Below are 27,763 nucleotides of genomic sequence, written 5' to 3' on the forward strand. Positions count from 1 at the left end.
ACTATGACCTATAGCTGCCGTAACATATATCTAATGCAATTCATTTTACTCTATATCGTGGGGTATATTTGAGTTGCGGCTGCCTGGCAACAATTTGCCAATTCCATCACGTCGCTTGGTCTATTAAACTCAGCACAAACAGTTTTTGGTCTACTTGAAACTTAACTAAGCAGAGCTCCAGCTACAGCTACAGCTACAGCTTCAGCAAAAGTAACTCAAATTGGAATGCAAAATGCGAAATGAAAATGTGGCAACAAGAATTGTAAGCAGATGTTTTCGCTCACAACATTTACTTATAACAGTATCTCAAAAATGTGCAACAACAACAAACAGCTGGCCATAAAATGTGGCATGATGTAGTCTATAGCAGGCTGTCAGGCAGCCAAGCAGCCAGGCAGGCAACTAGCAGCATGAAAGGGAGGCAACAGTTCATGGCACGCTTGGTTGGCTTCCAGCCAGGAGACAACACTCTGAAACCGAAACCGAGACCGAAACCTCGCTCTCCCTCTATCACCCTCTCGCACTCTGCTTGGCTCGTCCGAGCCTGAGGCTCAGGTAGCTGCAAAGGTCACAAACACCAGGTAGGTCAGTCAGTCGTTGCCTCTGCCTCTGCCTCTGCCCCTCGCTCTGTCTCTGCCTTGAGGCTCAACGTCTGTCCAATGGCTGCCGGCAAATCAAACAATTTTTTTTTTGCCTGACGACGATCCCAGGCACATATATCTATTGCTCTCTTTCTTCCTCTCATACTCCTTCGGCTTGTTTTTGTTTCATTTTCACTTTTTTTTCCCATTTTTTTTCAAGTGCAGGCCCAAATAGCTGCATGAGTTTGTTTTCAGTTTTTTATTTGACTTCTTCTTCTTGTTTACTTGTGTGTGTGTGTTTCTGTTCATATTTGATAAGCACATGTTCCACATTTTGTGGCAAGTGCGATAATTCGAATATTTCGATTCGTAACGCGGACTCAGAAAACAACAACAAATTCTTCTATCGCTGGCTGCGATCGAGCAGCAAAAGCATCTGGAATAGCTATCATGTGTCTGGCATATGGACAGTGCAGGCCAAGAGTGGGAGAGCGAAAGAGAAAGGAGGAGAGAGAGAGAAAGAGAGGGAGAGACTTACGAGCATGTTTATGATCGTGTTCATCAAGTTGAATGCTTATAAGAAATTTGACAAAATTGAGAGAGATGAGAGAGAGAGAGAAAGAGAAGGGATTGTAAAGAAGAGACAGAAGATAGATGAGAGAGAAAGAAATGTGAGGAGAGTTGCAGACAATTAAAGAGAAGAGCAACAGAGAATACTAAAATAGAGCACAAATGAAAGACAGAGAGAGAGAGAGAGAGAAAGAAAAATAAATATAAAAAATTAGTGAGACAGAGAGATACACAATTAGAAAGTGAATGACAAAGAGAGCATAAAGATATATAATAAAATAGTTAGAAGACGGAAAGAACCAGTTTCCCTCTGCTCCTGCCTTGCCGTCATTCTGTATTTATAAAAATCTATATTTAATATTTATATTTTTCACATATCTAACAACGTTTAACACGTCTTAATTGTTTTTAAAGCACAAATGCAAAGCCTTTAAACGAAACAGAAAAAGAAACAGAGACAGAGAGAGAGGTGGCTTAACAAGGAGTAGTTAGTTATGTAAAGTCTAACAGGCTATGCTTCATTCAATATACCAAATACTCGGTACACATTGCCAAATAGGGCATATTGGTTGGATTTAAGTGTATGAAGCAGACACAAGAAGTTGGGTAAAACTTATAAATTCTTGATATGAATCGATTGACAATTCGATCTAATATTGTCACTGCTCGCTCAGCGTGTAAGAGTCTAAGAGTAGAGGAGCTTTATAGTTGGTATCTTAGACATAACTCCTCATCTATACCACACGCTGTAAAAGTTTCAATGAAATCGATAAGAGACTTGAGTTGGAGTCATCAAAATTTGCTATATAGTATCGATGTTCATCCTGAGCTGCCGGATATCGCCTAGTCGAGCATTGCCGCCTCGAGCACTCTTACTTGTTTTTCTTCTACTTCTTTTTTTTCGCCCTTTTTTGTTCTTGTTTTTGTTTTTAATACCTGTCTCCCCAAGCCCAGTGTGCGGTGTTTCAGTTTCTCTTGTTTGTTTTGTTTTTTTTTTCTTTTTTTGTCTTTTAGCCTTGACAATTGTATCCCCACAGTCAGTTTTGTGGTATTACACATACTCGCACACAGACTCTCACACTCATAGACAGACATTGAGAAGCCCACTTAGTGGCTAGACCCATGCGTCAAGCCGTCAGGTTCCGATGTTGCGTTCCACTTTGTAAGCTTTGCGGCTAAGCTTTGCATGTTCCTACGACTGCAATGCTTAAACCTTGCTGTTCTTGTTGTTGTTTCTTTGTTATTGGGTGTTAGGATTCCATCTATGGTCTGGCATAACATATATTTTGATATACTCATGTTAGACTCTGTTTGCACAACATTGCAAACATAGTTTGACAAACTTAACCAGATGCAAATCATGAATGAGGCCAAGATAAAGTTTATAATCGATTAAACCGCCAACTAAATAGGCCAACTAACTCAACTAACTCTTTCATTGTGGCCAAGAGGCATATGAAATTTTGTATGCAACTTCTGCAACTTCAAAGTAACATAAGTAATATATCATATATGAAAGTTTTCCTTTAGTTCAGCATGAGATGATTGATATATGTTACAGAAACACCTTCAAACTCAGCGATTATGAGAAGCAAAAAAAAAAAAGAATTTGATATAAAACCTGTTCGAATTCAAAGAAATATTTAGATAACATATTTTATGCAACTTTCTATGAGACAGAAATCTATGCGAACTCAGGAATTTTAAGAGCTACAAATATCATCCTATCTATAGGGTATATATAGGCTAGCTATCTAAACTTAGCTCAACTGGATTTGTTGCTTATATATTTGTGTTTCAACCGTGCAAAATCTCCAAGCAACAACAATCGCATTTCTGACATGATTAGTTTATTTTTACCTCTAGACATTTTATCATGTTTTTGCCTTCCGCTTCTCTACACTCTTCCTCATATTTCTTTTTCTGTTATGCCGGCTTAGCAGGCATGTTTGCATGTTTCTTCCTCTATCCATTTAGGAGCTTAGCCAGTTTTAGCTTTTAATTGCTTGGCTGCCTGTTTACATACCTTTTGCACACACTGTACGGCGTTTAACTGCGAGAAGTGTTTTGGCTTGCGTTTCCATGAACTGTGAAGCCATTGCAAACGGGTAGATCGGTTTTGTGGCAGAGCCATTGATAAGGTACCGGAAGACATGAGAACATCGCTAAGTTGGGGTATCTTGTAGTCGAGTACTCCCGCTTAGAGCGAACTGGCTTACAGCTTAAGCTCTCTTCAACTTTCAACTCAAATTAAGTGTTTATTGGCTTTGAATGGAGCCCATTAAATACGAAGTTATTTACATTTTAATAAATATTTTTCAGAGTTCTCTCAGGAGCAAAAAAAAAAACAGAATTGTACTTCAAGTTGAAAAGGTTAACATCTAGGGTCATATAATTAGTTGTAGTAGCGCAGCTCAAAGTGCTTCGCATTTGCATCCAATCTATCGCTTCGTTGAGCTTTCAGCTTGTGGCACTTGTGCATAATTTCATTGCATCCTCAGCAGATGCTAAAAAAAGTTCTGCCAACTTGTACGAAATGTTCAAATAGAAATTTGTTACTCATATAATGCTAATAGCTGGCCAGATAAAATGACCGTATACGAGCAGGACTAGTGTGCATGTTCGTTAAGGGCGCTCAGCGCTCTACGTGTGTGCTAATTTGGCTGCAGCAAGTGCATAAGTTGACGCCGCGTCGATGGGAGACACTGGATCATATAACTAGCCATGCGAACTCAGCTTCTGGTGGCAATATAAACATGAAACTTGCTAGAAGTTCTGCGATTAGCTTATATTATTTCACATTTTAGAAGGTAACTGATCATAGCACTGTGTCATATAACTACCTATGTGAACTAAGCTTCCAGTCAATTAAGAAACTGGAGACTTGATATAGGTTTTGCTTTTTTCCTCAATAAGTTCATATTTCAAAATAAGTTCAATCGCATTACTATATCATATAGCTACCTATGTGAACTCAGCTGCCAGTGGGACTATGAACACGAAACTTGGTAAGTCTTCAGCTTTTGGTTTCAGTTAGAACATATTGCAGAATGAGCTGGATGGACACAGTATATTTTAAAACTACCTATGTGAACTCAGCTTTCACTAAAGCTACATGAGTGAAACTGGGAAGAGATTCTACTCTTAGCTCAAATAGGAATATATTTCAAAATCAGTCAAATCGCAATACCATATCATATAGCTACCTATGTGAACTCAGCTGCCAGTGGGACTGTGATCACGAAACTTGGTAAGTCTTCAGCTTTTGGTTTCAGTTAGAACATATTGCAGAATGAGTTGGATGGACACAGTATCTTTTAAAACTACCTATGCGAACTCAGCTTTCACTAAAGCTACATGAGTTAAATTGGGTAGAGATTCTACTCTTAGCTCAAATAGGAATATATTTCAAAATCAGTCACATCGCAAAACCATATCATTTAGCTACCTATGTGAACCCAGCTGCCAGTTCAACTACAAAGCTGAAACTCTGTACAGTTGCGTCTTTTGACCACACTATGCTATAGAGCCAAAATAGAGGCAAACAATTAAAATAGCTGGCAGAGGACTCTTAGCCAAAGCAGAGGTCCTCTTTGTGACACACTAGCCATTAGCTCGAATGTTATTAAATATTTAACATTCCTAGCAACATATTTGCGCCTGTTAATAATTAAATAGCTCACATTTCTCGACTTCAGAAACTTTGGCCAACAGATTTGCGTTGATTGCATTAGATATTATTTGGCGAAATCTAGTATTTATGCCAGAGGGCGAAATATATGCAAGTAATGCCATACAGAATTCCCAGGCAGTCTCTTCAAAATGTTTTCATTTTGCGTTAATTAAATTAGGTAATTAAGACACCCCCCTCCTCCTCTTTCTCTCTCTGCCGGCCTTTCTCCGTTTTCCATTTCTATGAAGCTGTCACCAGGGCTGTCAAGTTGCTTTGATTTGATTTATTTCACAAGAGTTTGACTCTGTATGCCACAACAGGGTCTGCACAAAGCGATCGAGTGTGGGTAGGAAACCGCACGTAACTATTACGAGAAGTGCTTCAAAAAAGTTGTTGTTGTTAGCCAAAATTATAGACAATCAACGTCCGGACACATCCGCACACATTGAAACACTGAGACGCATGCGAAAAGCGAGGCCCAACTCGAGGCAAGGCGCCTTTAATTTCACTTAAATCTTTCAATTAAAACTTTTAATTGATTTCATATACACACATACTCACACACACGCACCCACACACATGAATTGCTTTTCTATATTCTATTAGGGGATGCTGCGGGTGCTCCAGCATCCCTTTTTTCCGTTTCTTTTCATTTGTTTTTTGCTATTAGCTCGCGGCAATTAATAAATGCGCATAAAACACATATAAAATTCAATAAATTTTCAAGTTAATAGTTCATAATTATGCACACACATATACCCTTTCATACACACACATACATTTATATACACACATATATGAATAACATGCAAACATATTGCATTAAATTTATTAATTGAAAACATAATTCATTTGCAAAACAGGTGGAGCTTAGGCTGGTTGTGACAAACATAAGATACCCTAGCTTTGTAGAGCTACAAATGGTTGCCGAACATGTTGAAGAGGCTAATACTATCTTTTTACAGGGTATGCAACCATCAATGAGATTAAATCTAGGGAGAAGCAACACAAAGCAATATTTTACTAACAGCAAGTGTAAACTAGACCAAATATACCCTATAAATATCATATACGAACACTTAATATTTTCTGAATATTATATCTATATATAATAATATATAGCACATATCCCTAGACATCATATATGCACTGTATATATTCTATATATCCTTTTTCTGCATACTTTAGGAACTCTATATACCCTACATACTCACTAGGCACTAGAAGACCTACGTTTCTTGTATAATTCTTATATTATATATATATGTTCTTTTTATGCTATATACGATATATCCTATAGTCCTTTTATACCCAATACAGCTTATATACTCTCCATACTCTGTCAGCTCTTTCTGCCCACATGCCAGGTATACCGTCTATACTCCCAATATACCCTATTTATTCAATATACCCTCGCATTCAATATCACATAAAGGCTTTCAATTATGAACATATGAAAAATGTAATTCGTTAAATTAAACAGAAGCTGGTCGTAAATCAAAGAGGAAAATGAGCGGAAAGAAGCGAGTGGAAGTGAGGGAAACCAAAGAACACAGAGATATGCAGTAAGAGAGAAGCGACCAAGGGCAAAAGACTCACAGGAGAGAAGCGAACAAGGGCAAAATGAGAAGTTAACTATGCACAAATTGGTAAAAAGAGAAACGAATCATCAGCGAGAAACCAATTAAAATCAAAAGTTAAACGAAACTTCGCTGAAATGAGTTGAAAAAGCAAACAGAATTAACTTCTCTCCATTAAACATTGTTTGGTTGTTTGCTTATTCGATTACCAACTGAATACTCCACAAATATATTCAATTATGTTCAGTAAATTTCAACTTGACCAGAACAAAAACAAAAACAAAACCAATAAAGATAAATAAAGCAAATATGATAAAAGCAAAAACCAATTTTAAAACAAATATTTGAAAAAGGAGTAGAAGGAAAACATCAAATAAAATAATTTAAACTAAACATAAATAAATGGAAAATAAAATAAGTGAAAATGTTTTTTTTCTTAGCTACATTTTCCTGACTCTGTTTTTTATACTCATTTCTACTCTTAGGGGGAGTATATTGGCTTTTAGACACGTTTACAAATATCTATAAATATCTCTATCTCTCTCCATCTATTTATATAATATTCATATATATATTTATATAAATCTACAGCATCGTCTATATCCACGACACTTTAGCTGTGAACGAGTATTGTGCAGTTGGTAGCAATTCAATTGCAAAGTTTCAACACATTTCTAATTGCAGCTGGAGCAACTATTTGCATGCATTGCATAAAATTATGCGAAAATTTCGCATTTCGGATCTTTCTTTTTTTTTCGAGTTTAAAAATCGATTGATGATGTGTAGGAGTATGTACAAGTGTGTGTGTGTGTGTGTGTGTATGTGAGCGTGTGCGTATGTGTGTGTATAATTAAAACGGAACCCTGAGGAAATGCAGATTTAACGCCCAAACGCTTCGACACTTTTGGCATTGACATATTTCCAAAGGCGAAAACCTCTTGAAATTTGCATAAAAAATAACCAAAAATAAATCTACACTGAGCAAAATCATGAAGTAAATTATGAGTGCTGGGCTGGGGCTAGGGTAGCTAACTGGCTGGGGTTAGGCTAGCTAGCTGGCTGCTACTACCCAAAATACTTTTGTTTGGGCTAAAAATGATTTTCATTAGGGATATTCCCTGACGAAAATAATTAAGCTTAAGGCGGCTTAAAAGTTTCATCCACTCAAAATTCCATTCCATATTTAGCAATGCATGTAAATAGAATTCTATGCCTTAAGCTGTTGAGCAATGGCTAAAGGGGTATATTGGTTGCCGTTGAAATACCAAGCGTGCTGCATAGGCATATGATTGAGGGTATCTCGTAGTCGATCATGCCCGTTGCTATTGATTTGTTGTAAGCAAATCAAAATCTAAATTTTACTAAGAATTTATACATTCAACATTTTCCCGCCTATTTCCCTATGATCCCAAGTTCCTTTTCTTCACCTTTTCCTCGCTTTTTCCTTCCGGTTTCTTCTCAATTTTTCACATTTAAATTTTTCGTTTCAGTTTTCAGTCTCAAATATTATAATCTACAATAAAAATTCAATTTTTCTCAACATATTTTTATTTATGTTTTATATTTTTATTTTAATTTTCATTATTTTTATATGTTTTTTTTAAGTTTCTATGCATAAATATATATTTTTTTCTTATTGCCTTTTAATTAAAATATTTTAAATATATATATTTAAAATATTATTTAATTTTACTTTTAATTTTGTTATTTCTTTTTTTTTAATTTATATATTTTTGTGGTACTTTAAATTATTTTATTTATTTTTTTTATTGATTTTTTTTGAAGCTTTTGCGCTCTAAATGCAGTGTAGGGTCACAGACATCTGCATTGATGTCTGTGTGTGTGTGTTTGGGTGTGCGTGTGTGTGTGTGTGCATTTGTTGTGCTTGGCAGTCTAAACGCCATGATAAATTAGTTGGATAGCTCGTTTAACTGCGTGTTTTGCTTACGTTTATGTATCGTGCCACGCCCCCTCCCCCTGCCCGCTTGCTCTCGTACGCGCTTAAAACGCCAACAGCTGACAGCGTGTGTGAGCGTGCGTGTGTGTGTGTGTGTGTGTATGATAAATTAACATAAGATTAGCGATCAGCCGCAGCCGCAGTCGCAGCAGCAGTCGCAGAGAGCGAGAGCGGGATGGGGGAACAGAGAGAGAGAGAGCAAACAAAAATTAGCCCAGCGTTAAAACAAAACAAACGAAATGAGGGTGAGAATAAAGAGAAACGGAGAGGGGCAGAGGGGGAGAGGGAGCAGGGAGCAGGGAGGTAGCAGAGTCAAACATAAATGAATAATGTGCACTAAGCGTAAAACCCACATGAGAATTGAAATTAAAAGGACAATAGATAAAACACACGCACGGGCGGACGGACGGATGGACAGTCCCAAAAGAAGACGCAGGCGACAGAGACAAGCTGCCCAAAAGTAGGAGAGCGGGAGGGAGAGAGGAAGAACAACGGAGCAGGCCGCAGGGCACCGAGCGACACAGACACACGCAGAGTGCGAGGTGAGTTTTGTGCGTTCAGTTTGTATCGTAAATAAATAAAAACGAAAACAAAAATATTAAGGAAATAGGGCGAGAGAGGGGTGCGAGAGAGAGAGGGGAGGAGAGTGTGGGAGCGGGATAGCACGTGTGTGTTTGTGTGTGTGTACGGGACAATTACTTAAGCTTCAATAATTAAATATTTGATGAACGCCCTAGCATTGATTTAACCGTTAGTTTTTTGCCTTAAAGGTGTCAACTGTAAGATACCCTGTAAAGGCAGTCAAACACACTATAATACTGCCGTTTGCTTATTTCAAGCGAATGGTATGAAAATATATAAGTATATCACTTTATATTTGACGAAACATATAATAAGTAGTGACTGCAAGATACCCTGTAGACATAGTCAAACAATCCATATTACTTCCTCACATTTGTTAAGCGCATTAAAAATAACAAACATTTGTTTTCATATATTTATTCAGTATAAATACTGTAAGCAACGACTACAAAATACCCTGTAAGCACAATAGACAGAATTCTATGCACTTTTCACACAGTCCCTAGACTCAATTCATGAGCACGCCTTTTATTTGCATTCACAATTATTTATACCGATATGCCTCGACTGGAAAACACCCTGTAAATGTGTATGATGCCATTTTCTCGCAGACGCCGAAGCCATATAAAGCCAATATCTATTATTTATGTGTCTGTATAAGGCAATGCTTTCATAATACCCTGTAAATAAACTAGACTATTTCGATTTGCTTTGCTGTGGGTTTCAGCTTTTCTCTTTGCTCTTTAAAGGACACTCGAAAGACTTGGCAAACTTTTTGCTTAATCACTTTGAATGACAAATGTTTAGCTGAAGTTGCGAGAAACAATTACTAGAGATGAGCATTATATAGCTGCCACCCCCCCCCCCCCCTCCCCACCCCCCTCACACAGCCACATTTCATTCCACTTTTCATGGCAGTGCCAAGACGAGCTCAAGACTTGGATAAAATGATTTGCTAATTTGTTAATGGCTGCTCAATGTTTAATGGCAAAATACACAGACTGAAGGAGGCCGATAGAGAGAGAGGACGAGAGACCCTAGAGAATAGTTGCAATTCCCAACAGCCAGTTTTGGCATATTCTGCGAAAAGTTTGCGCTTCGAATGAGTTGAGAAATTGTTGTGCGAGAATTGATTAAATTGTTTACTTTAACTGTGTGTAAATCTGCTTGTTGTTGCTATTCCAGAGAATGCAGAGCATTTAGCTTTACGACAAGCCGTTCGCCCTGCAGCTGCTGATAAGAGCATTAAAGTGTGATAATAAAGCAATGGAAATGCTAGATTAAACAATAATCAAATGGAAGCCAATATATTACGTATGTATATGAAAATCAGAGTTATGCAAGTATCTGAAGAATGAATACCCTAACTGGAAGGTAACTCAACTTCGCAAAAATGCATACTATCAATCAAATATTACGATAGCTGCTATAGAATATAGTTAAACCAAATTGCGACTTCATAACTCTGTAGCGAGCTGAGTTCACAGAGGTAGCCACACGATGCAATGATGCAATTATACTCTATAAGACCAATAGAAACAGTTGTACAAGCTCCCAGCTACGTAACTTAACTGCAAGCTGAGTTCGGATGGGTAAAAGTATGAAATAATGGCTTGATCCCAATGATTTAAACTTATGTTCCAACTGGAGTTAAAAGAAACTGGTTTACCAAATTGTAACTTTCCAACTTATTTAGAAGCTGAGTTCATTTGGTTAGCTTTAATCTGACTGCATCTAATATATGATCCAACTGGCGCTATAGCCAAGTCGCTTCCCTAAAAGCTGAGTTTACATAGACAACTCTGTGAAGTTCCAGTCCTAGGAAGCGCATAACAATGACGCAGCACTGTTGGCATAGTTATACGATATATCTGTGCAACTTATAGGATCACACAGCCTTGGAAGAGTATTTATTTGCGAAGTCCGTTATCTTTGAGTGTATCTAAAACATGGTATATTGCAATGCAAATAAGTGTATATAGAATATATCTCTTTGATATCTGTTATCTGGAACTTTGTTGCGTTTCCTGTGCACTTCGCGACATCAAGGCAAATATAGCTACAAATTCAAGCACAAAAGCAATAAACTTTATATTTACCCTTGGCTACAAACTGCAAACACTTATCGAGTGGGGTAAGGCAGACGGTAGATAGGGGAATAGGGGAAGGAAGGTGTGAAAGTTTTCCAGGAATAGCGTTAAACGGTTCAAACAGAGAAAATAATTGAAGAAACTATAAAAAAAGTTACTCCAAATGGGAATCCAAAGAACCGAAACCGAATCTAAATACGCGCTGAATCAATGAACAGTTATTGCTCATGAGAGGCGACAACAAAAAAATGAAGAAGAAGCAGAAGAACAAGAAACACAAAAATGGCAATCGAGTGAAGCTTTAAAGTGGGGAGTTCTCATAGATGTCAACTATTGTACAGACAGCGAAACGCTTCATACAATCAATGCTGACGATGATGACAATGACAATGACAATGATGATGATGATGATGATGATGATGATGATGATGATGATGATGACAACGAAAAAGGGGAATACGAATTGGTTGCAAATGGCGTCGAAGGCGTAGTGAAGGAGGGTACAGTTCAAGTATGTGATAGACGGAATTGGTAACGGGAATCCAAATACAGCTACAGCAAGCGGCAGTCGGGCAATTGCTCGTTAAGTGCGTTGCATACGCACAGTGGGCCACAGCAGAGCAGGAGCAGACGAAAAATTTATCTATCAGAGATTACTATCACTTTCTCTCTCTCCCTCTCACACTTACCCTTTCTTTTTGTCAATTATAGAAAATTACACTCTCTCTTCTATGTGCTCATTTTCGCTCTTTTGTTTGAAATATTCATATCTTCTTTCAATATTGATTTATCTCTCTTTGTCTTGTCCTTGCTTCGTTTTTCTTTGCTCTCTGGCTCCGTCGATCCCTCTCTCTCTCTCTCTTTCCCACTTTCCCTCGCTCTTTCTTCACCGAACTCCATCTCCCTTCATGTAAATTGTCTCTCTCTCTCTCTATCGCTCTCTTTATTTGTTATCCACCAATTTCTATAACTGGAATTCCGTCTTCCTCTTTATTAATCTCGTATTCATCTATTCTCTCCTTTCTTACTTGGTTTCTTTTTTCTTTCTGTATTGGTTTATCTCTTTCTATCACTTGTTCTTGCTCGTTTATCCTTTCCTTCTCTCTCTCTCTCTCTGACTATATCTCCCTTCTCTGTCATTCTCTATCTCTCTCTCTCTGACTATATATCCCTTCTCTGTCGTTCTCTATCTTTATTTGTCGCTTTCTTCTTTATACTTTAGCTACATTATCTCTTCTTCTCTCATTCTCTTCTTGTTTGCTTTCTATATCTTTATCTTCCATCTATTTTGTCTATCCCTCTTCTGACTACTCTCCTTGTTTTTATCTTTCTGTACTCTGCTCTTTCTCGCCTTCTCTCTCTTCTTCTGTCGATCCATATACTTCTCCCTTCTCTCTTTCTCTCCACAAATTGTTCCACTGTGCTTTGCTTTGCAATTATTGCTCTGTCTGTCTATCATCATCTTCACCGCCATCATCTGCTTCCATATCATCATCATCATCATCATCAATATCGTCTTGTTATTTAGCAACGGGGAACATAATCATCGCCAATTGCTGCTGCGGCTGCTTGTTGCAGTTGTTGTCGTCGCATCGAGTGTTGCCAGAAAACATTTTCATTGCGATTGTCATTTCGAAGACAGCAAACCGACCGATGTTTGCATTTCTGTTCGTCATTTGGGGTGGGCGGAGGCAGGGGAGGGTGGGGCGTAGCGTAGCTGGTTGGGGCAAAGGCATTGCTTATCAGAAAACAAACACAACCGACACACGCACACACACACACATACGCACCGCTTGTTATTTGGGGTTACCGTTATCTTATTACTTATTGATTTTGTGTTATCAGCGACGACGTCGCGACGCGTTTTCTCAGGCATCAAATAAAAAAAACAGAAAGAAACTAAAAAAAAAATTGATGCGCCAGCAAAGTGAAAAGCAAATTGAAAAGAAGATGCCGACGACCCTCAAGACGTCGTCCTCATCCTTCCCTCTCGCTCCACCTCACACTTGCTGCATTCCTCTAACCACCGACCCACCCCCACTCAACCCTCGCTCTTGCCATGCAATGGGCCGCGCCTCATTACACTTGGAGATACCTTCAGAACACTCGCTGATAAGCGGGCGTAGTGTGACTGAGTGAAAGAGAGAGAGAGAGAGAGATGGAGGGCGAGTGGGGCTGAGCGGGAGTGAGAAGTAAACAGCGATTGTTGCTTTCTCAGCTTACGGTTCTGTCTTTTGATGCCCTGCGCGCAGTGCGCAAGCAGTTGAGGCATATTGCAATTGTGCAAGAGGCTGGCTATATGTATATCTTCCATATCCAAGCTGAATTGCTTCATCCAGCTATGTCTTCAACCCAAGCATACAACTGAGTTTCAGCAATTCATAATATTCCCATACTCTTTATCGATATTTATCGATCTGTAAACAATGTTTCATATTGTTTGAAGGTATATAAAGAGCTACAACTATAGATGTCTCACATATCGCATCGATTTTCTACAATCGATACTTATCGGTTGAGCTTACCACCTCTAAATGTTAATCCATCCTAAATATGATCGATATTTATCGATTGTACAATTTTCGTTGCTCAAGCATAGCACTTTTAGTATAGGATTTCAAATGTAGTCGTTTTTAGTATGAAACAATTTACAGGGAATATGTGAGTCGGTCAACCTGCTTAATGTCTTCTACAACTTCTTTGCTTTCTTTGCTTTGTTGCGCACTTTATGCGTAAAACTGATGCGAGCTGCATGCCAAACCGCAAGGCAACTGCTTTAGCAAATGGCGGGAGGCTGTAGGGCCGCGAGGGGCGTGCCTGCCAGACGCCTTTCGCTGATGATGATGATGATGCCAGCGGCAATGGCTTTGTCTTGCGCCCGAAGATACTTAAAATGTAAAAATAGAAAATAGAAAACAAATAGAAAGAAACTACAAGAGCAAAGTGCACTGCAGATATTAAGAAAGGGTAAGCGCGACTAGCCGATGCCCTCTAAGAGTTCAATATTGAAAATTCTTATGAAATATCTGAAATTTCTGAGAAGTTTTATAGTTGAAAATGTTGCATTCCCAGTAAAACTTCTCTAACTTTTATTGCATTTGACTTCACTAAGCTCAGCTTTATATATTATAAAATAACTTTTGAATCTTATAATAAATCGCAGCGAAATTTTAGAATTAAGTTGAGAGGATGTTTAGATAAACGTATGACAAATATTATACTTAAAGCTTTTATAGTTCCTGAGTTCAGTGAGGTCTATGTGAAATATTAATCGATAATTGTTCCCATTTTGACCCAATCTTTTTAAATTCTTCGAAACTGAATTGATAGAGTATTTAGCCATCAGTGTTCCAAGTTTCAATACTAAATCTCCTATAGTTCCCGAGTTCAATGAGGTTAAGTCTTGTAAATTATGATTGAATCTTCTCCATATTTCTCAATTAAGTTTACAGGGTATATATGGCAGCTATATACTGATATTTAACAGCTATAGCTCAGAAAGTGTTTGAGTTCAATGAGTTAGGCAAGCAGAGAACATTGCTTCATTGAAGCAAATGTCGCTGCTGCTGACTTCAGCAAGCGCCAAGAGGCGGTCCTTGAGCAAACCAGATACAGTTGTGTAAAGCACTCGATTGACTTTTGAGGCAACTGTCAGAGCCATATAACAAGATATGCTATCTGACTGCTCGAGACGCGATTCACATCGAATTTATGGCATTGATTTTAGTGTAAGAAACGAATTTAAGATAAGATTAAAGATTACACAACTCATATATGTCTGTGACAAATCATTTGAAATTAGGTTTTTTTTCTTTCATATTTTCTTTTTCATTTTTATTAAATCTCGCTTCCCTTTTGATGCGCATCAATATTTCAAATGGAAAACTTTGTGCTTTTTTTGCTTTTTTGTGAAATTCATTTTTAATCAAAAAATATGCTAAATAATTAAATGAATTACAATGGAAATTGAATTCGCAGTTCAGCTGGCAAAATTTTGTAGGAAATTTGCTGGACCTTTGGATAGATATCAGCGAACGCAGCTGAAACTTGAAGTGCTCATTCAGCTACACACAAAAGAAATTATTGAATGTGTGGATATAGCAAAAGTTCCCTAAGCCGAAACGCAGTTTCAACAAAAAGTGACTGAAGCAGAAGCGACGTGGAAGAAAAAGAGATTAAAGCTCAAGAGTTTTTTCTATTTGTTTGAACTGACTAAAAATCGGGTGATTCATGCACCTATATGATATAGTTGTGCGATCTGCTTAATTTTCACATATGTTTTATATATAATTAAGATAAAGCACTCTACGAAATTTGAGCTGCATAGCATTGTCCACAGCTGAGTTCGCATAGGCTGCTATATGTTAGAGTGTTATGATTGAACTCATATCGCAATATGCTCTCCCTGAGTCAGAGAGAGGGTGGTGTATCAAGTCTCAGTTGAATAGCGGTAAAGAAAGCTGAGTTCACATAGATAACTATATGATGGAGTGTTAGAATTGAATTTATTTTGGAGTATGCTCTTACGGAGTCTGAGAGAGAATGATGTGCCGAGTTTCACCTTCATAGCTGCAATATAAGCTGAGTTCACATAGGTTACTATATGATTAAATGTTACGATTCAACTCATATGAATATATGTTCATAGCACCTTTAAAAGAAAGTAGTGTACCAAGTTTCAGATTCATAACTTTAATGGAGGCTGAGTTCACATAGGCAGCCATATGATATGGTAATGATATGCACATAATTTTGATATATGCTATAGTCGAAACTAAAAGCGGGAGCTGTGGCAAGTTTTCATAGTAAAACTATGCTAGAAATAGAGTTCATATAGGTGATTATATGATATAGTGGAGCTATAAGGCAGATATATCTAATCTGATGCCATCTTCAGCTTCTATAAAGGAATTTCACAAATTGAAATTCGCTTTGTCTCTGGCATAAATGCAAAAAAAACCAGTTGATGCTGTTGTTAAGGCCAGGGCCAGACTATGGTTACATACATGAAATGCGCTGTCTATATATATATATATCTATATATATTTTTAGTATTTATATATAGTACGTATATAAGAGATATGGACAGATATATATGCTTATGCTTGGGGCCAGCCGTGAAGGAGCAGACAGCGCTGTGCGTTCATCGTTTGCGGTTGTTTTTTCAAGTTCGTTGCCTCGCTTGGCTGCCACTTGACATAACGGTCTGTCACGCCCCCGCCGCCGCTCCCTTCGGCCGCGCCACCCCTTGGCTGCTCTCTATGTGCAACCCTTGCTCCTCTCAAGACACGCTGTGCAACACCCTTAGTTTTCTTACTTGATTTATGACCAGCGGCTCCAACAAAAAAAACGCTTTTTGCTGTCTCCTTTCGCAGTTTTCATGCAACAAGTGCGGCACACAAGATGAGGCGAGAAGCGAAGACAGCAGCAGCAGTTGAGGCCAGAAGAAGAGACAGAAGCAGCAGTTGAGGCAACCGAAGAAATACTTTTTGCTTTTATCTGGCTGCTGATCAAAATCAGTCTGTTGACTCTTTCTGCCGCAGGCTTCGGCCAGCAAACGACATTTTCCATATTGTTCCTATGACAGCTATATGATATAGTTGACTGATCTGCACGACTTTAACACATACTCTAGTACAAGCTAAGCGAAGCATCTATACCAAATTTGAAGCTCATAACCAAGCTAAGAGCTGAGTTCCGTTAGCCAACTATCAGAAATAATGATATGTTATATTTGATTTCGATATATTTATCATTTGAATCTCTAACAGGTAACTGCCCAAAGTAGCAGCTGCATAGTCTGAGTGTATAATATTACGATTCGCTTGATTTTATCATATGTTCTAATTGGAGTCAAATAAAGCAGCTGCACCCAGTTTTATCAGGAAGTTTTCGCCGAGAGCTGAGTTAACATAGGTAGTCAGATGATATAGTGTTACGATTGGACACATTTTCAATACATTTATATTGAAGGTAGATCCAACAGTAGTACAAAGTTATATCTAAATAAATTCACTAGCAGCTGAGTTCAAATAAATAGTTATATGATATAGCGTTACGATCTGACTCTTTAGTCTGATTCATGTAGAAAGCACTGCTGGAAGCCGATTTCTCAAGATTTAACTTGAATTTCCATATACATAATTGATGCTCTCTATGAATTTGCAGTTTTATTCACTCATATATCACTGTTTGTTGAAAAATTCTGTCCTCAAATTAGAGTTTCCCACGTTCTTTAGAAATTCGAAGCTCAGAGAAATTTGTATATTTTGCCTTTGCTTTAGTTATATCAATCATACCGATACGAATTGTGGTATGTTTTTATTACAACTCGTTGCTTAGGGGCGTTAAGCAATAGAATGAGAGAGAGAGGGAGAGTGGGGGAGTGAGGGAGTGTGGTAAGGGGCGTAACACTCTGAATTCTAAACCCTTTAATCATGACAGCCAGACACGCCAGAGTTGAGCTCAAGGAGCTTTTGGCTCTGGGCCAGCTGTTTGACCACGTTTCCTCGACGGGTTGCTTGTTTGTTGATTTCTCGAGAACTTCAGCAGCTATATAAATCAAATTTGGAGTATGGACTCGTGTCTAGCTTATGCTTCAGAAGAATATTACCTTTTTTGTCCAACTCGAAATATTTCCAAGCGAAAATATATACTTTGCGATATTCACTATAAAAATTTCTTAGTTTTGATATGTTAACATATCTATATCTCAGTTACAGTCCAGCGTACGCCATCTAGGACTCTGCTAGGTCTACTTTAGCTATCTGAAATAGGAAAGTAATTTTTTCCATGTGTGAAACGAAGACAAAATAAACTCAGGGCAGATACAGGGCAAGCAGGGCTTCCAGGGCAAACGCTTGTCGAGCATACCCCATCTGCGCGCTTTGGTTCAGTTTTGTTGTTGTTTCGTGTCTGAGGTTTTGTTATTATATTAAAATAATATAATGATTATTATTGCTTCAGCTTCAACTGCGCTTGCAACTTGTTCTAATTGTTGTTGTTGTTGTTGCTGTTGCTTTTGGCATTGCTCCGTGTGTTTATAAATCATTTGAATTCCTGTTTCTTCGCTTTTCCACTTGGCATATCGAAAGACAATTTCGTGTGACGCCATATTTGTCAAATGACGTTTAAATTTATGAGCACATGATATATGAGTAACAGAAAGACAAGCAAACAAACACACACACGCAAACACACACACACACACCTCTCTACACACACCCTTGGAAGACACATTTTTCGAGCGCCTTTTGCGTTTCGTTTGTCTCAAAAGTAAAGTTCAATAGCCGCACACACACACTTCCTCACACACACCCTCTCTCTCTCTCTCTCTCTCCCACACATACCCTCTCTCTCTCTCCCACACACTCACACTTCGACAACATATTTCGCGTTATTTGATATCGTAAAGTTAAAACATATGTGATCCATTTTTCACGTATGTTTCCTCTCCCCTCTCTCGCTCTCCCTCCCACACACACACTCTCTCTCTCTTCCGCACTCTCACTCTCGATCGGTATTTCGTTACACTTGTCAAAAAAAAAGTCATAAACATATTTTAGATTCCCTGAATGGGAACTTCTTTAGTCGAGTTTTTTCTTAAGTGTTAAGTGTGTGTGTTTTTTTTTTATAGTTCAAGACCGAAGTTGAGTGATTGAAGTACCTTTAGGCACACAGAGTACAGCTATTAGTAGAAGTCAAGCAATTTATATACCCTATAAGATGATATTACTAACTAGAATATCATAAAAATGTGAATCAATTTGACTTTAAGGCTAAGTTTCGCTGGTGTGCCTTTTATTTGTGCCATTAGTGTAAGTACAATAATGTATATCAGAAAGTTAAGTATATACCTTACAAATAAGGGGTACCTATAATATAAGCCAGGAAGAATAGGATGCTTGATATGCAAAAGTAAACCTTTAAGCCCATATTTAGCTAGTGAGCCTATTATATTTGCCATGAGTGTGCCAACATAGCATCCGCCCACTCCGCAATAGCATTTCATAATATAATATAGTTTATAACGAAACACTTTATATATGTAAGTGTTATACACACACATGCATATCAAGCTGAACTGTTATACATTTCTCTCTTAAACTCATCATTTGACAGCTTTTAAACCGAGCTTAAAACGCGCTTGCTCACGTTTTCCATTCAACTGGCTTCAGCTGAAGAGTTAAGCGCTTTACCGTTACGTTCGTCTTCCTCTTCCACATCTTCTACTTTTTTATCTGCTTTGCTCACCTTATGATAATTGTATTGCATGGCAAGCGGCTGAAATCCATGGATGCGCGCTTAATGCGTTCAACAGCTGCAAAGAGAGGATAAAGAGAGAGAGAGAGACACCGCGAGATTAATAAGAGGCATATAACGAAATAAAGTTAAAGCGAAGAGCGCAAGAAGTTGCGGTTCGAAGTTGCGTGCGCGTTGGAGTTTGATTGATCAGACAAAAATTCATGTTTGTGAGTGAGAAAGAGGGCGAACGAATGAGTGTGAAGAGCAAAGAGCGAAGCGAACGCGTTGAAGTAAACAAAACAATGCTTGGGCGCAAGCGAGAAGGCAACATAATAAATCAACACAGCCAAATGAAGTAGAAGAGTGTGAGAAATAGTGACGGTAGAGAAGAGAGGTTGAAGGAGAGAGACGAAACAACTGGCGCGTAGGCGCTGAAGAACAATAAACAATAAAAATAATAAGAAAAAAATAGCGAGAAATAAAAAAAATAAAAAAACGCTGAAGCAACAACAACGAAAACACCAACAAAGGCAGCAATAAAACGCAATTGAAATAACAACAAAATACGAAATAAAACGCGTTAAATTAGCCAAAAAAAATAAACAAGCATATTAAAAAAAAGGCTAAAAAGTAGCTCAATTTGAGCACTGGCAGAGGAAGAGCAAGCAAGAGCTCAAAAGCAAATATAAAAAAAAACGAACTGTTTTCTTAGCCAAAAAAAACCAATTAGAATTTTAAGGAACTCTGAAAGTTGCTTGTTGCTAAAAGAACTCAGATATAATGTTCTACGTGTGGAAATATGTAGATCTATAGATGAAAATATCTATCTGCAGATCTAAATATACGTATGTATATAGCATAACATATGCGTATATATATTCCTCATCAATATTAATGTAACTTAATGCAATAATAATAAAATCAATAAAAAATCAGGGTATAAAAATTGTAGTGCTGGATATAAGGAGTTGAAGAAGGACGTTCAATAAAATAGAAAATCCAGCACTTTTATTATATTATATATTATATTATATATAAGAAGTACGAACAATTTTTTTTGTTAATAACAATAGTAAATAGAATTCATTTCTTTTTTCATTTTTAATATTTGTTTCAAATTGTTTTCAAAGTATTGTGCTTAACGCCAAATTGCTTTGGTGCTCAGTCGCACTACTATTTTTATGAACAAAGCTGTAGATAGATATAGGTATAGCTATAATTATATATGCATATGGTAACTGTCAAGTTCTTATTCATTTAGACTAATCCTTAAATTGAGAAGGCTTTTGACATACGCAAAAGGTGAGCGGGTTGTCTCTGTAATAGGCATTAAAAGAGCCTTTCATTTGAAGATGAGAACTTGACCTGAAGCAGGTAAAATTCACAAAGCTTCAATATAGAAAGGATGCTAAGAGCCTGCTACAATATATATCCAATATAAATAAATATATATATATATATATATATATCTAATATAAATAAATATATATGTATGCCTTATCCATGTGAAATTGACTTAAATTCAACTTTATCTAGCTAATTCGAATAGTTTCAAAAGTTTCTTAGAGCTGCCTAAGATTAAATGAAACTTTTATGGATAAAAGCTTTGCTTTTCCATCTTAATATAGCTCAATCTTTATCAAACATCTAACCCACTTAGCCAAAGTCTTCCATACTGACAGAAATAAGTTCATATATAATTCGTAAAACGTATCGACAGATACCCTTGACTGGAAAATAAATATTTTCTTCTTCTTCTTTTTTGGAATTGTTCCTGAATTGCGCACTTTATGTGGCAAGTTATCTGTAATTTCGTTTCTTTACTTTATCGAGCTTCTGTGTATTGTGACTTTATGAATCTGAACCATTTGAGTGTTAATTTCTCGTACACAAGGTTAAACATATGCCGATTCGTTGTATCCATTATCTTTCAAGTCTTTCGCCTTGGAAATTTCATTGGCTGCGTCTTCAGAACTTTCTCTGCAGATGCTATATATATATATATATTTATATATAAATATATATTTAATCTTATATATACCTCACATATATGTAGCTTTATTTGTTCGCTAAATTATTCGATTTCTTTGATATTTGTTTATTGATCAGGAAAGCTGACGATGAAGAGACGCGACAAACTGTACTCGTGACAGCCCAACAACAAGAGCAAGAAGAAGCAGCAGAAACACATGGCGTGTGAGTCCAAGGAGAAGAGCAGGAAGCGCCAGGGGCAGAGCCTGAAGCAGAGAAGGCAGGCAAAAAGCTGGGGAAGAGGTAAAGTAAAAGGAAGCTGTGGCAGCGGCGAGAGAACAGACAAGGGAAGAGTCTGAGGAAGAAGCTAGAGGAGAGTCTGGGACATGGGCAAGAGAACAGACAAGGAAAGAGCCTGAGGAAGCAGCTAGAGGAGAGTCTGGGACAGAGGCACGAAAAGAATCTGGAGAATCTGTTGAAGTTGGGAAGAGTGCGGGGCAAGAGGCACAGCCAGAAGCTGCCTCAGCCACAGGCAAACGCGATTTTCTGCCGAAGTTGGGGCAGCTGCCTTTTTGGCCTGGGCAGCAAGAAATGTTGTTGTTGTTGTTGTTGTTGTTGTTGTTGTTGTTGTTGTTGTTGTTGTTTGCCTTAATCATCGCCAAAAACAAGTTTTGCAGTTTGCTCTGTTTGTTTGGCTTAGCATTTAAAGACCGAAACAGCAGGGCAGAGCGTCAGTCTCTCTCGCTCTCGCTCTTTCTCTCCCTCACTCGCTCACTCTCTCTCTCTCTCGTATTGTTTGTGGCGTCCAGTTTCAGTGTTGATCAACGTCGTCGTCGTCGTTGTTGTTGTTGCTGTTCTCGCTCCATTTCAGTTGTGCTTTGCGCTGGATTCCAATTTCGATTCCATTTTTTTATGTGTATTCCCAAGTGTTAAAGGCGAATACTCCGATTGGCTATTGCATATATAGCCATATATCTATAATGGAGGCAGGGAGCTGTCGTATCCTATGTCGAGTGGGAGTTAACCTTTGAGCCACTTCGATTTCAATCGAGTTTTTTATGTATTCTTCCAGAATTTCAGCTCTTGTTGCTTGGCCTTTCGAGTGCGAATCACGATTTTGGCTTGAATCACGTTTCACTTCGCGCTTCAGCTACGTTTGCGATGCCATTTTCAAAGAATCGCAAAGTTAAGTTCGTTTCGGGCGCGTGATCCGTTGGTCCAGAAGTGAATCGTGTCAAAATATCTTGGCCCACTCGAGGCTATTGACTTAATAGACTTGTCCATCCAGAAATAAAAGGCCCAACGGCTTCGAGCAATTAAGATTCCAATTATTTTGCAACTTTTTGTGCTTCATTCGCTCGTCAAGCCAATCGATTAGTTTCCCATTAACAGTTTATGCAAATTCGTTTTTGATGATTTGAAGGGAAGAAGAAGACGCCGCCAATAGATGCTGTAACTCTAAGACTTGGCCTAAAGGAACTCCCCCGTGAAATCTCCGATTTCATTATTTAGAATTATTTCTGCAAATATAATTTTTCACCGCATTTAAAGCAGCATTTGGTGTACGGCGCAAAGTTTTAACTAACTGGAAAAAGCAGAAGACAAAAATATTGTAGAAAAGTTGTTCAGAAACTTTAAAAAGTTAAGCTTAAGTCAGCTTAAAGCAGAAGAGAGAAGCAGAGCGAGAGAGAGAGAGGGAAGGAGGGAAATGCAGGAAGGGTAGAAAATGTCTTAAGGAAAATATAAATAAATTATAATTCTTCTAGTTCAATTTCTAGGAATTATTTTTCGTATTAATTTCTGCTTATTTTCCTCTCATTTCAAATATTCACTGGAAACTGATTTGGTTGGTATTCGCTCGTGAGATTAAATTTAGTGTCCTTTGTGGTTTGCTTCTCGGTCTTTTCTATCTCAGCCAAAGCCTAAGTCTCAGTGTCTCTCTCTTTCTCTTTCTCTCTTCCACTCTCTCTTATCTGTCCGTCTAAATATTTCAGCTCCATCTCTCATGCTAATCGGAAAATATTTCTTATATGCTTGTCTCCTTGCAGCATTCACCTCAAATTTCAGGGGATTTACATATATTTCATTTATATTTCACATTTTCGGCCTGTTGACAGCTAAAAAATTTAATTTGCCTCACTTCGTCTCGTTCGCACGCATAGCTTAGCACAGCCTGTGTGTTGCCTGCTAATCACCTTTGGCGCTGCCTATTCTGCTTCTGCTACTACTGCTCCTCTTTTTCTTCTTCGTCTGCTACTTATTTGTCTCTTCATTAAAAGCACGCCAACATACACACAGACACATATGCCTAGCAGGCACTTTGGTCCTTATTTACGTCTAACTGTACTCGCCTTTGCCCAAAAATAAAAATAACAACACCAAGAAAAGCAAACGTCGCTATCGCTGCTACTGCGCTGCTCTGCTTTGCTTTACTTTTGCTTTATGCTTGATTCGCTTCATTTTTTGGCAAAGATTTTGCGGCGGCAGCATTTGCAATAAGAACACGTTTTTTGTTGTTTTTTTTTATGTGTTTTTTGTTGCAATTTTCATTGTGATTCATTTTGGACTTCATTGGCCATTTTACGGCTGCATTTTGGCTTTTCTCTTGTGGTTGCTGTTGTTGTTATGCAGACATGAACCGGTTAAGCGGGTAATAATTGTTATTTTAAAACTGCTGCGCTTTGCATTTTTCCATTTGATTGTTATTGCAAAAACACACACATACATTTGCAGGCTTTATGTTCAAATAGTGTTATAAGAGCGAGAGAGAACGCGCATAAGTTTATATTTAAGCTGCAGGCGCAGGATAAATAAATGTGCTTAAAGAGCGCTATTAAATCAGTAGCTGCTGTTGTTGTTGAGCGGCAGAGAGCGTTAGCTTAAGCACGAACACACATACATAGATCAAGAAATATCAAAGAGCGCTGCCAGCAACATGTGCAAGAGCGAGCGAGTGCGAGCGCGATCGAAAGCAAACACAAAACACACACACAAGTATTAACTTGAACAGCGTTGCATGCTTTTAGCTTTAAGAGCGGAATCAACAAATTTCTAATTAAAGCTGCAAGCGCAGCACGAGAACGCACACGCACACAAAACGAATTTACAAGCTTCTATTCAATCTGATATTTATAGACTTAAGAGCGTTGGGCAATTTGAAGAGCATGTTGTTAGCAGGTAGCGCAGCTGCAGCTACTGCACATGTTTGAGAGCGTGAGAGCGACATGCGATCGCAAGCTGCGCTTAAGAGCACTACACACACATATACATATATCCGTATTTTTAAGGTAATATATGGTGTTGTTGCTGTTGGTTTTATTTCTTCCTTATTTTTCACATGTTGTATTTGTTGCTGTTGCTGCTGCTGCTGCTGCATTTGGCTGGCTGAACCGGTTCAACGGGTTGCCTCACACAAGCACACACACACACACACGCTTGCACTTTTGTTGTTTTTGGTATTTCTGTTATCTTCATCTTCTTCTTCATCTTTTACCTTTGCTTTGTGCTTCGCTTCTTTTACTGCTTCTGTTTTGACTTTGGCTGCTGCTGTTTGATTTTGCATTAATTTAGATTTAATTGCATTTTGCTTATGAACTGCATTCGTATTATCGCTTTACTGCTCGCACTCTCACTTTTCCACTTAATAACAAAAAAAAAATATATACCATCTTATTCTTCTTCTTGTGCTTCTGGGTCGCTCGCTAAGCGGTTGACAAAAAAAAAACACGCGCGCATTTTGCAGAAAACAAAAATAACTTCTTTTATTTATTTAATTTTTTGATTATTTTCGTTTTACTTCGTTTTGCCGGCGATAACGCGCGCGCGATTGAGTGAGAAGAAAAAACAACAACTCTCAAAGTGAATCACACACAAAAATATTTTACGGAATTTTCACGCTCTAAACTCGGAATCGTACCTCGCATCGGACCCGCTACGACAACCGCCTCGGACGGCTTTGCTTTTGCATCTGTTAACAGCCTGGCTTGCGTTAACAGTGGGTACTGCTAAGCGACGCTGTTACGGCAACAGCGCGCAGCTGCAACCGCAATGTTAGCGCGCACGCAACCTGTAACGCACATGTTCGACGCGTGCTCGATGGCTAAGAGAGCAAGCTGGAGTGTGCGCTCACTCTCTCTTAAATGTGTGCGGCTTAGCATTTTGCTTATCTGCAATTAAACCGTTGCAATTTGACAAAAGGTAGACTTTTGTTATCCTTACACCATTTAAAACAGCATCGCAAGCACACGCACGCACACGCATGCAGAGTGATGGACAACAGCTATTAGAGATGTGCCAAATGTACTGCGATAGCCATTGAAATCGTCTTTGACGCGATATTTAAAAAATTTTATGAAATATTTATAAGGAAATTGATTAAAAATATAATTTTCAAGCTTTTCGCTAAAACCCGAATTGAAACTGTGAAAATGAAGAAAAAGGATTTAATAAATAAGTCTCATAATACTTATATATATATATTGACATATATCGTATACGTATATTGTGGGGCCTTTAGTAGAGCAGTCCAAAAGTATACCACAATTTATTCAATTTTGCCAGAATGGCATTTGGTCAACTCCTGGTTTAAAATATGTTGACTGTATACCCTGTAAAAGTTGAATAACTAAATGAAAATTTAAAAATGTTTATAACATATAAAAATTATTTCAAAATTATTTGTGATTCTAAAAGTACTCTAAAGGTACTTTAACTGTAAGTAGAGTGGGGTATAATACATTACAGGATATACGCAAGTCGTGCTCAATTAGAGCTATTTCACTTCTCAGCTTTTAAGCATTTTCCTTAGAGTTTTTTCTTACATTTTTGCGGTTTGTGCCGTTGCTCAAAAGTCTATCAATTGAATGGGTTGTGTTCCTGTGTGTGTGTGATGTGTGTTAAATTGTGTTGAAAGGCTGCGGCTTGGGCTGCAACGAGAAAGCCGCAAAGCACGCAACAATTTTGCACAGCAGCAAAAAATACTAGAAAAATACCAACAGAATACGAGCAGTAACAAAACACTGTCAAAAATGTTAGCCAAATGGACAAATTGATGAATCAGACTTAAAGCCCAAATTTGATCAAGGTTAAGCCCTCTCCAGGCACCCCTTATTCTGCCACGCCCACTCACTCTGCCCCGTTTAATTAACTTTCTTTTGTATCAAATTTTGGCGCCGCCTGTCAATTTTCGTGAGGGGCGATGGACAGTGGGCGTGGCACTATTAGCACTTCCTGCCAGCCCCCCGATCAAATATTCTTTTACAACCGCGAACGGAAATTAAGTGCAGAGTATCATCAATGAGTTGCTGCATTTGCCAGTGCATTTGGTAATGAGAATTGCAGAGAAGGGCGTGAGTCAATGCAATTGTGAAAAATTGATCTGCAATATATATATGTATATATATATATATATATATATATATATGTATGGTGTCATATGCTGGCCTCAATCTCTCCGTCTCTCTGTATTATGAAGCATTTGACCACTGTCAAGCCACCCCATAGCTCTTAAATGGAAACTATCGTTTAGAATGCGAACTATCGTCTCCAATATCAGAGTAAAGTTTTCTCCCTATCTATTTTTTTCTCCCTCTATCGATTCAGAGTTTCACTCTATCTCTCTCCTTCTTTCTCTGTGCCTGTCTCTCTCTCTATCTCTCTCTTTCTCTCTTTCTCTCTTTTCAGGGATAACTGAATTTCTTCTTTCTTCTTGTCGCTTAACTTTTTCTTATCTTCTTCCTCTTGCCCTTCCTATTTATTGTCGATATCGCGTCAATGACGCTGCTGCCGCTGTCGACATCGCTGCTGGCGTCGCTGCCGCCGCCTATTGACGTCGTAAAATTTGTCATTTTATGGAAATGTCGCAATACAAATACGAAACACAAACAACGCAAATGTTTGCCACGAAATACACTGAGAGAAATGGAGGTAACTAGATATTTAGACAGAGAAAGAGAGAAAGAGGAAGGGAGAGAGAGTTCCATAAACAGTTCAATTGAACTGATACGATGAGCTAGAAGTTCATCTTGAGAGAGCTGAAAAAGGTATAAATAACTCTCACTGATTTCTCCCAGTGCACGCTCGTAGCTTCTGTTCCCCCGGCTGGACTCATCTTAGAGACATCCTCAGGTGTTACGTCAGCAGACGTGTGGGCGGCTAGCTCTGCCGCTGGCTGGCCAGGCACGTGCCAGCTCCACTGACTGCAAATGCTTTTAATAAAGTAACAAAGCTGACAACAGAATCCGCTGACAAGGTGCGAGGGGCAGCGGGTGGGGGTGGGGGGCGTGGTGTAGGTAGGTCAGGTCACTTGTATGTGTGCGAGGTATAAATAAAAATATAAATTCCCTTCTTCTTCTTCTTCTTCCTGCTGGTTTTATGGTATGCGTAAACTCGAAATTATTGGAACAGGAACTGACAAATGGGGCGGAAGAAGCGAACAAATGTTGTCGGCCGGCGTAGGGTATTCAGATAATGTGTGGGGCTATAGAGAATGAAGGGTATTTAGACATTGTAGGGTA

At 38.3% G+C, this 27,763-nt stretch overlaps 1 long non-coding RNA gene across 2 annotated transcripts in view; it reads right to left on the reverse strand.

Annotated features, from left to right (window-relative positions):
- Window positions 1-24,951, reverse strand: part of LOC115483032 — a 158,495-nt gene extending 133,544 nt beyond the window's left edge. For both annotated transcript variants that reach the window (XR_003944211.1, XR_003944210.1), the window contains exons 1-2: window positions 24,742-24,951; window positions 19,287-19,353 (exon numbers count right to left, since the gene is read on the reverse strand). This is a non-coding gene — a long non-coding RNA (uncharacterized LOC115483032). The remainder of the gene's footprint in view (window positions 1-19,286; window positions 19,354-24,741) is intronic.
- Window positions 24,952-27,763: the final 2,812 nt, after the last annotated feature.

This window comes from Drosophila hydei, unplaced genomic scaffold (assembly GCF_003285905.1).
Source record: "Drosophila hydei strain 15085-1641.00,03,60 unplaced genomic scaffold, DhydRS2 tig00000296-arrow-arrow-pilon, whole genome shotgun sequence".
In the NCBI taxonomy this organism is placed as follows: Eukaryota; Metazoa; Arthropoda; class Insecta; order Diptera; family Drosophilidae; genus Drosophila; species Drosophila hydei.